Source organism: Kogia breviceps, chromosome 8 (genome assembly GCF_026419965.1).
Source record: "Kogia breviceps isolate mKogBre1 chromosome 8, mKogBre1 haplotype 1, whole genome shotgun sequence".
Taxonomy (NCBI): domain Eukaryota; kingdom Metazoa; phylum Chordata; class Mammalia; order Artiodactyla; family Physeteridae; genus Kogia; species Kogia breviceps.
In genome coordinates, this window is record NC_081317.1 from 37,113,646 (window position 1) to 37,129,318 (window position 15,673).

Consider the following 15,673-nt stretch of genomic DNA (forward strand, 5'->3'; position numbering starts at 1 on the left):
CTAAATGCCAGAGAAATATGGGAGAAGGCCACTTAAGCAAGAAACTGCAACATCTATTTATATAAAATCTGTTAAGTAATGTGTTACAGAAAGACATTAGCTAAACCATTTTGTTCTTATTTCTACTCTTCTATCTCATTGCATTGCCAAATAACTTAAATGAGTGCTCATTATGAAAATGGTCACATTTTAGTCAAGTGACCAATCCTTAACTCTGCCTTTGATAAAATGCAGTTAGCAGAACTTCCTGATTCCTATTTAAAATGCAATATCTGTGAAAGTGTATTCTTATTTTTTTGAATTTTTGAATTATACTTTATTTTTTTATACAGCAAAGTTCTTATTAGTTATCTATTTTTGTTTTTTGGGTTTTTTGTTTGTTTGTTTTTTTGTTTTTTGCAGTACCGCGGGCCTCTCACTGTTGTGGCCTCTCCCGTTGCCGAGCACAGGCTCCGGACACGCAGGCTCAGCGGCCATGGCTCACGGGCCCAGCCGCTCCGCGGCATGTGGGATCCTCCCAGACCAGGGCATGAACCTGTGTCCCCTGCATCGGCAAGAGGACTCTCAACCACGGTGCCACCAGGGAAGCCCTAGCTATCTATTTTATACATATTAGTATATACATGTCAATCCCAATCTCCCAATTCATCCCACCCCCACCCCACCCCCCCAGCCACTTTCCCCCCTTGGTGTTCATACATTTGTTCTCTATATCTGTGTCTCTATTTCTGCCCTGCAAACCGGTTGATCTGCACCATTTTTCTAGGTTCCACATATATGCATTATTATATGGTATTTGTTTTTCTCTTTCTGACTTACTTCACTCTGTATGACAGTCTCTAGATCCATCCACGTCTCTACAAATGCTCCAATGTCGTTCCTTTCTATGGCTGAGTAATAGTCCATTGTATATATGTACCACAACTTCTTTATCCATTCCTCTGTCGATGGGCATTTAGGTTGCTTCCATGACCTGGCTATTGTAAATAGTGCTGCAATGAACATTGGGGTGCATGTGTCTTTTTGAATTATGGTTTTCTCTGGGTATATGCCCAGTAGTGGGGTTGCTGGGTCATATGGCAATTCTATTTTTAGTTTTTTAAGGAACCTCCGTACTGTTCTCCATAGTGGCTGTATCGATTTACATTCCCACCAACAGTGCAAGAGGGTTCCCCTTTCTCCACACGCTCTCCAACATTTCTTGTTTGTAGATTTTCTGATGATGCCCATTCTAACTGGTATGAGGTGATACCTCATTGTAGTTTTGATTTGCATTTCTCTAATAATTAGTGATGTTGAGCAGCTTTTCATGTGCTTCTTGGCCATCTGTATGTCTTCTTTGGAGAAATGTCTATTTAGGTCTTCTGCCCAGTTTTGGATTGGGTTGTTTGTTCTTTTAACATTGAGCTGCATGAGCTGTTTACATATTTTGGAGATTAATCCTTTGTCCCTTGATTCATTTGCAAATATTTTCTCCCATCATGAGGGTTGTCTTTTTGTCTTGTTTGTAATTTCCTTTGCTTTGGAAAAGCTTTTAAGTTTCATTAGGTCCCATTTGCTTATTTTTGTTTTTATTTCCATAACTCCAGGAAGTGGATCAAAAAAGATCTTGCTGTGATTTATGTCAAAGAGTGTTCTTCGTATGTTTTCCTCTAAGAGTTTTATAGTGTCCAGTCTTACATTTAGGTCTCTAATCCATTTTGAGTTGATTTTCATGTATGGTGTTAGGGAGTATTCTAATTTCATTCTTTTACATGCAGCTGTCCAGTTTTCCCAGCACCACTTATTGAAGAGACTGTCTTTTCTCCATTGTATATCCTTGCCTCCTTTATCATACATTAGTTGACCATAGGTGTGTGGGTTTATCTTTGGGCTTTCTGTCCTGTTCCACTGATCTATATTTCTGTTTTTGTGCCAGTACCATATTATCTTGATTACTGTAGCTTTGTAGTATAATCTGAAGTCAGGGAGTCTGATTCTTCCAGCTCCGTTTTTTTCCCTCAAGACTGCTTGGCTCTTCGGGGTTTTTTGTGTCTCCATACAAATTTTAAGATTTTTTTGTTCTATTTCAGTAAAAAATGCCACCGGTTATTTGTTAGGGATTGCACTGAATCTCTGGATGCCTTTGGGTAGTATAGACATTTTCACAATATTGATTCTTCCAATCCAAGAACATGGTATATCTCTCCATCTGTTTGTGTCATCTTTGATTTCTTTCATCAGTGTCTTATAGTTTTCTGAGTACAGGTCTTTTACCTCCTTAGATTTATTCCTAGGTATTTTATTCTTTTTATTACAATGGTGAATGGGATAGTTTCCTTAATTTCTCTTTCTGATCTTTCATTGTTAGTGTATAGGAATGCAAGCGATTTCTGTGCATTTATTTTATATCCTGAAACTTTACCAAATTCACTGATTAGCTCTAGTAGTTTTCTGGTGGCATCTTTAGGATTCTCTATGTATAGTATCATGTCATCTGCAAACAGTGACAGTTTTACTTCTTTCCAATTTGTATTCCTTTTATTTCCTTTTCTTCTCTGATTGCCATGGCTAGGACTTCCAAAACTATGTTGAATAATAGTGGTGAGAGTGGACATCCTTGTCTTGTTCCTTATCTTAGAAGAAATGCTTTCAGTTTTTCACCATTGAGAATGATGTTTGCTGTGGGTTTGTCATATATGGCCTTTATTATGTTGAGGTAATTTTCCTTTATGCCCACTTTCTGGAGAGTATTTATCATAAATGGGTGTTGAATTTTGTCAGAAGCTTTTTCATCTATTGAGATGATCATATGGTTTTTATTCTTCAGTTTGTTAATATGGTGTATCACATTGATTGATTTGTGTATACTGAAGAATCCTTGCATCCCTGGGATAAATCCCATTTGATCATGGTGTATGATCCTTTTATAAATTTATTTATTTATTTTTGGATGTGTTGGGTCTTTATTTCTGTGCGAGGGCTTTCTCTAGTTGTGGCGAGCGGGGGCTACTCTTCATCGCGGTGCGCGGGCCTCTCGCTGTCACGGCCTCTCATTGCGGAGCACAGCCTTCAGATGCGCAGGCTCAGTAGTTGTGGCTCACAGGCCCAGTTCCTCCGCGGCATGTGGGATCTTCCCAGAGCAGGGCTCGAACCCGTGTCCCTTGCATTGGCAGGCAGATTCTCAACCACTGCGCTACCAGGGAAGCCCTGTATGATCCTTTTAATGTGTTGTTGGATTCTGTTTGCTAGTATTTTGTTGAGGATTTTTGCATCTATATTCATCAGTGATATTGGTCTGTAATTTTCTTTTTTTGTAGTATCTTTGTCTGGTTTTGGTTTCAGGGTGATGGTGGCCTCATTGAATGAGTTTGGGAGTGTTCCTTCCTCTGCAATTTTTTGGAAGAGTTTGAGAGGATGGGTTTTAGCTCTTCTCTAAATGTTTGATAGAATTCACCTGTGAAGCCATCTGGTCTTGGACTTTTGTTTGTTATAAGATTTTTTTTTTTTTTTTTTTGTGGTACGCGGGCCTCTCACTGTTGTGGCCTCTCCTATTGTGGAGCACAGGCTCCGGACGCACAGGCTCAGCGGCCCTGGCTCACAGGCCCAGCTGCTCCGCATCATGTGGGATCTTCCCAGACCAGGGCACAAACCCGTGTCCCCTGCATTAGCAGGCGGATTCTCAACCACTGTGCCACCAGGGAAGCCCTGTTGGAAGATTTTAAATCACAGTTTCAATTTTATTACTTGTGATTGGCCTATTCATATTTTCTATTTCTTCCTGGCTCAGTCTTGGAAGGTTATACCTTTCTAAGAATTTGTCCATCTCTTCCAGGTTGTCCATTTTATTGGCATAGAGTTGCTTATAGTAGTCTCTTATGATGCTCTGTATTTCTGTGGTGTCTGTTTTAACTTCTCCTTTTTCATTTCTAATGTTTTTGATTTGATTCCTCTCTTTTTTGTTGAGTCTGGCTAAAGGTTTATCAATTTTGTTTATCTTCTCAAAGAACCAGCTTTTCGCTTTGTTGATCTTTGCTATTGTTTTCTTTGTTTCTATTTCATTTATTTCTGCTCTGATCTTTATATGATTTCTTTCCTTCTACCAACCTTCTACTTGTTTGTTCTTCTTTCTCTAGAGCCTTTAGGTGTAAAGTTAGATTGTTTATTTGAGATTTTTCTTGCTTCTTGAAGTAGGATTATATTGCTATAAACCTCCCTCTTAGAACTGCTTTTGCTGAATCCCATAGGTTTTGGATCATTGTGTTTTTATTGTCATCTGTATCTAGGTATTTTTTGCTTTCCTCTTTGATTTCTTCAGTGATCTCTTGGTTATTTAGTAATGTACTGTTTAGCCTCCATGTGTTTGTGTATTTTACATTTTTTCCCTGTAATTGATTTCTAATCTCATAGGGTTGTGGTCAGAAAAGATACTTCATATGATTTCAATTTTCTTAAATTTACCAAGGCTTGATTTGTGACCCAAGATGTGATCTATCCTGGAGAATGTACCACGTGCACTTGAGAAGAAAGTGTAATCTGCCCTTTTTGGATGGACTGTCCTATAAATATCAATTAAATCTATCTGGTCTATTCTGTCAATTAAAGCTTGTGTGTCCTTATTAATTTTCTGTCTGGATGATCTGTCCATTGGTGTAAGTGAGATGTTAGAGTCCGCCACTATTATTGTGTTACTGTCAATTTCCTCTTTTATAGCTGTTAGCAGTTGCCTTATGTATTGAGGTGCTCCTATGTTGGGTGCATGTATATTTATAATTGTTATATCTTCTTTTTGGATTGATCCCTTGATCATTATGTAGTTTCCTTCCTTGTCTCTTGTAACATTCTTTATTTTAAAGTCTATTTTATCTGATATGAGTATTGCTACTCCAGTTTTCTTTTTCTTTTTTTTTTTTTCAGTATGCGGTCCTCTCACTGTTGTGGCCTCTCCCGTTGCGGAGCACAGTCTCTGGATGCGCAGGCTCAGCAGCCATTTCTCACGGGCCCAGCCACTCCGTGGCATGTGGGATCTTCCCAGACCGGGGCACAAACCTGTGTCCCCTGCATCGGCAGGCGGAGTCTCAACCACTGTGCCACCAGGGAAGCCCTCCAGTTTTCTTTTGATTTCCATTTGCATGGAATATCTTTTTCTATCCCCTCACTTTCAGTCTGTATGTGTCCCTAGGTCTGAAGTGGGTCTCTTGTAGACAACGTAAATATGGGTCTTGTTTTTGTATCCATGCAGCAAACCTGTGTCTTTTGGTTGGAGCATTTATCCATTCACCTTTAAGGTAATTATAGATATGTATGTTTCTATTACTATTTTCTTAATTGTTATGGTGTTTTTTTTTTTTGCGGTACGTGGGCCTCTCACTGTTGTGGCCTCTCCCGTTGTGGAGTGCAGGCTCCAGACGTGCAGGCTCAGCGGCCATGGCTCACAGGCCCAGCCACTCTGTGGCATGTGGGATCTTCCCAGTCTGGGGCACGAACCCGTGTCCCCTGCATTGGCAGGTGGACTGTCAACCACTGCGCCACCAGGGAAGCCCCTATGGGTTTGTTTTTGTAGGTCCTTTTCTTCTCCTGTGTTTTCCACTTAGAGAAGTTCCTTTAACATTTGTTGTAGAGCTGGTTTGGTGGTGCTGAATTCTCTTAGCTTTTGATTGTCTGTAAAGCTTTTGATTTCTTTGTCGAATCTGAATGAGATACTTGCTGGGTAGATAAATCTTGGTTGTAGGTTCTTCCCTTTCATCACTTTAAATATATCATGCCACTCCCTTCTGGCTTGTAGAGTTTCTGCTGAAAGATCAGCTGTTAACCTTATGGGCATTCCCTTGTATGTTATTTGTTGTTTTTCCCTTGCTGCTTTCGATAATTTATCTTTGTCTTTAATTTTTGTCAATTTGATTACTATGTGTCTCGGTGTGTTTCTCCTTGGGTTTATCCTGCCTGGGACTCTGCGCTTCCTGGACTTGGGTGGCTATTTCCTTTCCCATGTTAGGGAAGTTTTCGACTATAATCTCTTCAAATATTTTCTTGGGTCCTTTCTCTCTCTCTTCTCCTTCTGGGACCCCTATAATGCGAATGTTGTTGTGTTTAATGTTGTCCCAGAGGTCTCCTAGGCTGTCTTCATTTCTTTTTCTTCTTTTTTCTTTATTCTATTCCACAGCAGTGAATTCTACCATTCTGTCTTCCAGGTCACTTATCCCTTCTGCCTCAGTTATTCTGCTATTGATTCCTTCTAGTGTATTTTTCATTTCAGTGACTGTATTGTTCATCTCTGTTTGTTTGTTCTTTAATTCTTCTAGGTATTTGTTCTTTATTTCTTCTAGGTCTTTGTTAAACATTTCTTGCATCTTCTTGATCTTTGCCTCCATTCTTTTTCTGTGGTCCTGGATCATCTTCACTATCATTTTTCTGAATTTTTTTTCTGGAAGGTTGTCTGTCTCCACTTCATTTAGTTGTTTTTCTAGGATTTTATCTTGTTCCTTCATCTGGTGTATAATCCTCTGCCTTTTCATTTTGTCTATCTTTCTGTGAATGTGTTTTTCCTTCCACAGTCTGCAGGACTGTAGTTCTTCTTGCATCTGCTCTCTGCCCTCTGATGGATGAGGCGATCTGTGTGAAAGTATATTCTTGTGTGCATCTGTCTAGATTTCTTTTGCTCACTAGTTAAACAGGATATGATTCTTTACCCCATCTCTGGAAGTTTTAAACCATAAGGGAGTGAACAAATCTCGTGTGGTGGTATTCAAGACCCTGAGGCAACTTAACAGCTCTGCCCAATATAACAACCCCCTCCAATTTGGTTAAATTTAATGAGCCAAGAATTATGCTTAAGAAACATTATCCAGACAACTGTCCATTTGTAAAGTGGTTTATTATCACTTATAATTTTATGGAAAAGAACCTGTTTATGACAACAGACTGTTGATATTCATATGAAGCCATTTATGAAACAACTTAGTTTTCTGAGCTACTGTAACATTGCTTTTCCTGTAGAGTTAAACAGTCAGCCAATTCATTAAATCAATCAATCAAAAAGAATTAATTAAACTCTGACCTTGTGCTCATTCTCCTTTGCTTGGTGTAGTTTGAGAATTTCTGTAGAGACAATCTACATGTTCCTTTCCTAACAGTTTTCTCAGACTCAGCCTCTCTATTTTAAAACCTACGATTCCCACCATCATCCTGATTTTACAGCAAATGGGCACAGAGCATGATAGATATATATCAGTGAAATTATGACAAGCATCTTGGAGCAGTAGGTACACTTGTGACCTTGTGTCACTTTCCCCACATTCCTCATCCCTACTTCCAAGTCTACAAACAATCCTCTGAACACAAGAGGATCTCTTCTGCAAATCTGACCTGGGTGTTCTGCCATCCACTTAACTTCTCCTAGAATGGGAGAATATCATCTGGGCACAGGATGCTATTAATAATAAAATGCATTTAAAAGAAGCAGTTGTGGCTTCCTTCAACCAGAACTCTGTGTTCTGTACTGAACTCTTACATGCTATTTCATCTGGCCATGTTAGCAGTGCTCCCCAAGAATTATCAGATTCTTTATTCAGAGAATAAGTTAGTTCTCAAAAATAGAAGCTGAGTTCCTCAGTGGATTCTATAGATTTGAGGATAAAGTTTAGATGTGCTTGAATCTACAGCTACAGGTCTGCTTCAAGGCTGATGAAACCAGGATAGGGAGGCAACAAGCATTAGGTGTTGAGGGGGGACATACAGACACAAGGAAAAACAAAAATAAACCACACAGTAGAGTCAGTAACTCAGTCAAACATCCAAAGTTTATATTGAGAAGATATCCTTGGTTTTGGTTTTTGAGGTGATCATACAGAGAATTGGGGATGCTTGATTATAGAGTTCTTTTTCTTTTTTGTGGTCTCAGAATTTTTAAACACATGTTTCAGTGTGTCTTTAGAATTGGTGAATGAATGAACCTCATTTTTTAATACCTGAGATTATCATTGGAGGTAAGTTGCAGAGCTTTTGTCACTAAGAAATGATCAAGCAAAAAACACACAGGAGGCACAGGGCAAAACACCCTCCTGGAGGCCGATGGGGTAGGAAGAGGCCCAGCCCAGGGCAGGCAGCATGCCTTCTGTGTCGCTCACCTGTCTTTTCCTCTTTTCACTTGACACCAGGTAAGTCAGCACTGGCACTGAAGTCCAGAGCCTGGCCCTGGGGAGCTTTGGTTCCTTATCTCACCATGTCCTCAGTGCTCATGTTTCATTCTCTTGATGCCCTCTGGCACCCAGAGTCCAGTTTGCCAAACGAGTGATGGGGGCTGGGGGGTGAGGGATGAGGGCAAAGTTCCCAAGGCTCAGCTTCCTTTTCTAAGCTCTGCTGGCCTGAAGCACATTTATTTTTTCACTTTAGAGGGGAATCTGGCACCACGCTTGATTTTGTATACCCCACTGCTGTGACCATCTTCATCTGTAAAATGGGGCATACAATAGCACCCATCTTCTGGGGCAGTGGTTCTCCAAGTGGGTCTCCTGACCGGTAGAATCTGCATTACTTGGGAACTTGTTAGAAAAACAAATTCTGGAACCCCTTCCCAGACCCACTGAATCCGACACTTGGGAGATGGAGATCAGCTGTCTAACCCCGAGGTGATTCAGATGCACCCTCAAGTTGGAGAACCACTGTCATAGGGTTGTTGGGAACAGTAAATGAAGGAGCACATATAAAAAACTCAGAACATTGCTTGGCACCTGTGTTATTTAGATATGAGAATCATCATTATCATCGCAGGAATCTTTTCTAATCATGCTTTAATTTCCAGGAGTACCAGGTACTCAGAGGTGGAGATGCCCTTCCTGTGGAACAAACCCCAGGGCATTTACATACGCAAGCTCTCCCAACAACACAAAGATTTCCTCTGTTTGACTACTTACCTTAATGATATAGGAATTGATTTTTACTTATGTCCTATTTCTTTTTAAATATATAACATTATTTTCACATAAAATCCACCATTTTAAAGTGAATATTTTGTGGTTTTTTAGTATATTCACTATGGTATGCAACCATCACCACCATCCAATTCTGGAACATTCACATCACTCCAAAAAGAAACTTCGTACTTATTAGTCTCAGTTAGTCCCAATTCCCTCCAACTCCAATTCCCATAATCTACATTGGGGCTCTATGGATTTGTCTATTCTGGACATTTCATAGAAATGAAATCATGAAAAATGTGACCTTTTGTGCCTAGCTTCTTCAGTTAGCATAAAGTCTTCAAGGTTTTTTCATATTATAACATGTATCAGTACTTCATTCCTCTTTATGGCTGAGTAACATTTCAGTGCATGAATACACCATATTTTAAAAATTCATTCATCAATTGATGGACGTTTGTGTTTTTTTCACTTTTTTGGCTATTATGAATAATGCTGCCATGAACTTTTGTATACAAGTTTTTGCATGAAGGGAATTTTTAAATTTCTCTTGGGTATATACATAGGAATTGGTATGTATAATTTTCTGAGGAAATACCAGACTGTTTTCCACAGTGGCTACATCGTCTTATTTTCTCACCAGCATCATATGAGGGTTCTAATTTCTCCACATCCTCTCTAAGACATCTTATTGTCCATTTTGAAGTGATATCCACGCTAGTAGGTAGAAGTGATAGCTATTGGTTTTGATTTGTATTTCCCTAATGAATTATGATGAATATCTTTTCATGTGCTTGTTGGCTATGTGTATATATTCTTTGGAGAAACGTCTATTCAAATCATTTGCCCGTTTTTAAAATTGTGTTATTTATCCTTTTATTGTTGAGTTGTAAGAGTTCTTTTTTTTTTAAATTTTATTTATTTATTTATTTATTTATTTTTAACATCTTTATTTGAGTATAACTGTTTTACAATAGTGTGTTAGTTTCTCCTTTACAACAAAGTGAATCAGTTATACATATACATATGTTCCCATAACTCTTCCCTCTTGTGTCACTCTCCCTCCCACCCTCCCTATCCCACCCCTCTAGGTGGTCACACAGCACAGAGGTGAACTCCCTGTGCTATGCTGCAGCTTCCCACTAGCTATCTAATTTACATTTGGTAGTGTGTATATGTCCCTGCCACTCTCTCACATCGTCACAGCTTACCCTTCCCCCTCCCCATATCCTCAAGTCCATGCTCTAGTAGGTCTGTGTTTTATTCCCATCCTACCACTAATCTCTTCATGACATTTTTTTTTTTAGATTCCATATATATGTGTTAGCATATGTTATTTGTTTTTATCCTTCTGACTTACTTCACTCTGTATGACAGATTCCAGGTCTATCCACCCCATTACAAATAACTCAGTTTCATTTCTTTTTATGGCTGAGTACTATTCCATTGTATATATGTGCCACATCTTCCTTATCCATTCATCTGTTGATGGACACTTAGGTTGCTTCCATGTCCTGGCTATCATAAATAGAGCTGCAATAAACATTTTGGTACATGACTCTTTTTGAATTATGGTTTTCTCAGGGTATATGCCCAGTAGTGGGGTTGCTGGGTCATATGGTAGTTCTATTTGTAGTTTTTTAAGGAACCTCCATACTGTTCTCCATAGTGGCTGTATCATTTTACATTCCCACCAACAGTGCAAGAGTATTCCCTTTTCTCCACACCCTCTCCAGCATTTATTGTTTCTAGAGTTTTTGATGATGGCCAATTTGGCCGGTGTGAGATGATATCTCATTGTAGTTTTTTTTTTTTTTTTTTTTTTCTCATTGTAGTTTTGATTTGCATTTCTCTAATGATTAATGATGTTGAGCATTCTTTCATGTGTTTGTTGGCTATCTGTATATCTTCTTTGGAGAAATGTCTATTTAGTTCTTCTGCCCATTTTTGGATTGGGTTGTTTGTTTTTTTGTTATTGAGCTGCATGAATTGCTTATAAATTTTGGATATTAATCCTTTGTCAGTTGCTTCATTTGCAAATATTTTCTCCCATTCTGAGCGTTGTCTTTTGGTCTTGTTTATGGTATCCTTTGCTGTGCAAAAGCTTTTAAGTTTCATTAGATCCCATTTGTTTATTTTTGTTTTTATTTCCATTTCTCTAGGATATGGGTCCAAAAGGATCTTGCTGTGATTGATGTCATATAGAGTGTTCTGCCTATGTTCTCCTCTAAGAGTTTGATAGTGTCTGGCCTTACATTTAGGTCTTTAACCCATTTTGAGTTTATTTTTGTGTATGGTGTTAGGGAGTGTTCTAATTTCATACTTCTACAGGTAGCTGTCCAGTTTTCCCAGAACCACTTATTGAAGAGGCTGTCTTTTCTCCACTGTGTTTCCTTCCCTCCTTTATCAAAGATAAGGTGACCATATGTGTGTGGGTTTATCTCTGGGCTTTCTATCCTGTTCCATTGATCTATATTTCTGTTTTTGTGCCAGTACCATACTGTCTTCATTACTGTGGCCTTGTAGTATAGTCTGAATTCAGGGAGCCTGATTCCTCCAGCTCCATTTTTCGTTCTCAAGATTGCTTTGGCTATTCGGGGTCTTTTGTTTCCATACAAATTGTGAAATTCTTTGTTCTAGTTCTGTAAAAAAATGCCAGTGGTAATTTGATAGGGATTGCATTGAATCTGTAGATTGCTTTAGGTAATAGAGTCATTTTCACTATGTTGATTCTTCCAATCCAAGAACATGGTATATTTCTCCACCTATTTGTATCATCTTTAATTTCTTTCATCAGTGTCTTATAGTTTTCTGCATACAAGTCTTTTCTCTCCTTAGGTAGGTTTATTCCTAGATATTTTATTCTTTTTGTTGCAATGGTAAATGGGAGTGTTTTCTTAATTTCATTCTCAGATTTTTCATCATTAGTGTATACGAATGCCAGAGATTTCTGTGCATTAATTTTGTATCCTGCTACTTTACCAAATTCATTGATTAGTTCTAGTAGTTTTCTGGTAGCATCCTTAGTATTCTCTATGTATAGTATCATGTCATCTGCAAACAGTGACAGCTTTACTTCTTCTTTTCCTATTTGGATTCCTTTTATTTCTTTATTTTCTCTGATTGCTGTGGCTAGAACTTCCAAAACTATGTTGAATAAGAGTGGTGAGAGTGGGCAACCTTGTCTTGTTCCTGATCTTAGTGGAAATGGTTTCAGTTTTTCACCATTGAGAACAATGCTGGCTGTGGGTTTGTCATATATGGCCTTTATTATATTGAGGAAAGTTCCCTCTATGCCTACTTTCTGCAGGGTTTTTATCATAAATGGGTGTTGAATTTTGTCAAAAGCTTTCTCTGCATCTATTGAGATGATCATATGGTTTTTCTCCTTCAGTTTGTTGATATGGTGTATCACGTTGATTGATTTGCGTATATTGAAGAATCCTTGCATTTCTGGAATAAACCCCACTTGATCATGGTGTATGATCATTTTAATGTGCTGTTGGATTCTGTTTGCTAGTAGTTTGTTGAGGATTTTTGCATCTATGTTCATCAGTGATATTGGCCTATAGTTTTCTTTCTTTGTGACGTCTTTGTCTGGTTTTGGTATCAGGGTGATGGTGGCCTCATAGAATGAGTTTGGGAGTGTTCCTCCCTCTGCTATCTGTTGGAAGAGTTTGAGAAGGATAGGTGTTAGCTCTTCTCTAAATGTTGGATAGAATGTGCCTGTGAAGCCATCTGGTCCTGGGCTTTTGTTTGTTGGAAGATTTTTAATCACAGTTTCAATTTCAGTGCTTGTGACTGATCTGTTCATATTTTCTATTTCTTCCTGATTCAGTCTCGGCAGGTTGTGCATTTCTAAGAATTTGTCCATTTCTTCCAGATTGTCCATTTTATTGGCATACAGTTGGTTATAGTAATCTCTAATAATCTTTTGTACTTCTGCAGTGTCCATTGTTATGTCTCCTTTTTCATTTCTAATTCTATTGATTTGAGCCTTCTCCCTTTTTTTCTTGATGAGTCTGGCTAATGGTTTATCAATTTTGTTTATCTTCTCAAAGAACCAGCTTTTAGTTTTATTGATCTTTGCTATCGTTTCCTTCATTTCTTTTTCATTTATTTCTGACCTGATCTTTATGATTTCTTTCCTTCTGCTAAATTTGGGTCTTTTTCGTTTTTCTTTCTCTAATTGCTTTAGGTGCAAAGTTAGGTTGTTTATTTGAGATGTTTATTGTTTCTTGAGGTAGGATTGTATTGCTATAAACTTCCCTCTTAGAACTGCTTTTGCTGCATCCCATAGGTTTTGGGTCGTCGTGTCTCCATTGTCATTTGTTTCTAAGTATTTTTTGATTTCCTCTTTGATTTCTTCAGTGATCACTTTGTTATTAAGTAGTGTGTTGTTAAGCCTCCATGTGTTTGTATTTTTTACAGATCTTTTCCTGTAATTGATATCTAGTCTCATAGCGTGGTTGGAAAAGATACTTTATACGATTTCAATTTTCTTAAATTTACCAAGGCTAGATTTGTGACCCAAGATATGATCTATCCTGGAGAATGTTCCATGAGCACTTGAGAAAAATGTGTATTCTGTTGTTTTTGGATGGAATGTCCTATAAATATCAATTAAGTCTATCTTCTGTAATGTATCATTTAAAGCTTGTGTTTCCTTATTTATTTTCATTTTGGATCATCTGTCCATTGGTGAAAGTGGGGTGTTAAAGTCCCCTACTATGATTGTGTTATTGTCGATTTCCCCTTTTATGGCTCTTAGTATTTGCCCTATGTATTGAGGTGCTCCTATGTTGGGTGCATAAATATTTACAATTGTTATATCTTCTTCATGTATCGATCCCTTGATCATTATGTAGTGTCCTTCTTTGTCTCTTGTAATAGTTTTTATTTTAAAGTCTATTTTGTGTGATATGAGACTTGCTACTCCAGCTTTTTTCTGATTTCCATTTGCATGGAATATCTTTTTCCATCCCCTCACTTTCAGGATGTATGTGTCACTAGGTCTGAAGTGGGTCTCTTGTAGACAGCATATATATGGGTCTTGTTTTTGTATCCATTCAGCCAGTCTGTGTCTTTTGGTGGGAGCATTTAATCCATTTACATTTAAGGTATTTATCGATATGTATGTTCCTATTACCATTTACTTAATTGTTTCAAGTTTGTTCTTGTAGGTCTTTTCCTTCTTTTGTGTTTCTTGCCTAGAGAAGTTCCTTTAGCATTTGTTGTAAAGCTGGTTTGGTGGTGCTGAACTCTCCCAGCTTTTGCTTGTCTGTAACGGTTTTAATTTCTCAATCAAATCTGAATGAGATCCTTGCTAGGTAGAGTAATCTTGGTTGTAGGTTTTTCTCCTTCATCACTTTAGATATGTTCTGCCACTCCATTCCAGCTTGCAGAGTTCCTGCTGAAAGATCAGCTGTTAACCTTATGGGGATTCCCTTGTGTGTTATTTGTTGTTTTTCCCTTGCTGCTTTTAATATGTTTTCTTTGTATTTAATTTTTGATAGTTTGATTAATATGTGTCTTGGCGTGTTTCTCCTTGGATTTATCCTGTATGGGACTCTGTGTGCTTCCTGGACTTGATTGACCACTTCCTTTCCCATATTAGGGAAGTTTTCAACTATAATCTCTTCAAATATTTCCTCAGTCCCTTTCTTTTTCTCTTCTTCTTCTGGAACCCCTATAATTCGAATGTTGGTGCATTTAATGTTGTCCCAGAGGTCTCTGAGACTGTCCTCAGTTCTTTCCATTCTTTTTTCTTTATTCTGCTCTGCAGTAGTTATTTCCACTATTTTATCTTCCAGGTCACTTATCCATTCTTCTGCCTCATTTATTCTGCTATTGATCCCATCTGGAGTATTTTTAATTTCATTTATTGTGTTGCTCATCACTGCTTGCTTCCTCTTTATTTCTTCTAGGTCCTTGTTAAACGTTTCTTGCATTTTGTCTATTCTATTTCCAAGATTTTGGATAATCTTTACTATCATTATTCTGAATTCTTTTTCAGGTAGACTGCCTATTTCCTGTTTATTTGTTAGGTCTGGTGGGTTTTTACATTGCTCCTTCATCTGCTGTGTGTGTTTCTGTTTTTTCATTTTGCTTACTGTGTTTTGGGTCTCCTTTTTGCAGACTGCAAGTTCATAGTTCCTATTGTCTTTGGTGTCTGTCCGCCGTGGCTAAGGTTCAGTGGGTTGAGTAGGTTTCCTGGTTGGGGGGACTAGTGCCTGTGTTCTGGTGGATGAGGCTGGATCTTGTCTTTCTAGTGGGCAGGTCCACGTCTGGTGGTGTGTTTTGGTATGTCGGTAGCCTTATTATGATTTTAGGCAGCCTCTCTGCTAATGGTTGGGGCTGTAGTCCTTTCTTGCTATTTGTTGGGCATAGGGTGTCCAGCACTGTAGGTTCCTGGTCGTTGAGTGAAGCTGGGTCTTGGTGTTGAGATGGAGATCTCTGGGAGTTTTTCGCTGTTTGATATTATGTGGAGCTGAGAGGTCTCTTGTGGATCAGTGTCCTGAAGCTGGTTCTCCACCTCAGAGACACAGCCCTGACGCCTGGCTGGGGCACCAAGAGCCTTTAATCCACACGGCTCAGAATCAAAGGGAGAAAATATAGAAAGGAAAGAAAGAAAGGAAGGGAGGAAGAAAGGAAGGAAGGAAGGAAGAAAGGAAGGATGAAGGAAGGAAGATAGGAAGGACAAATGAAGGAAGGAAGAAATGAAGGAAGGAAGAAAGAAAGCAAGAAAGGAAGGAAGGAAGGAAGAAAGAAAGGAAGGA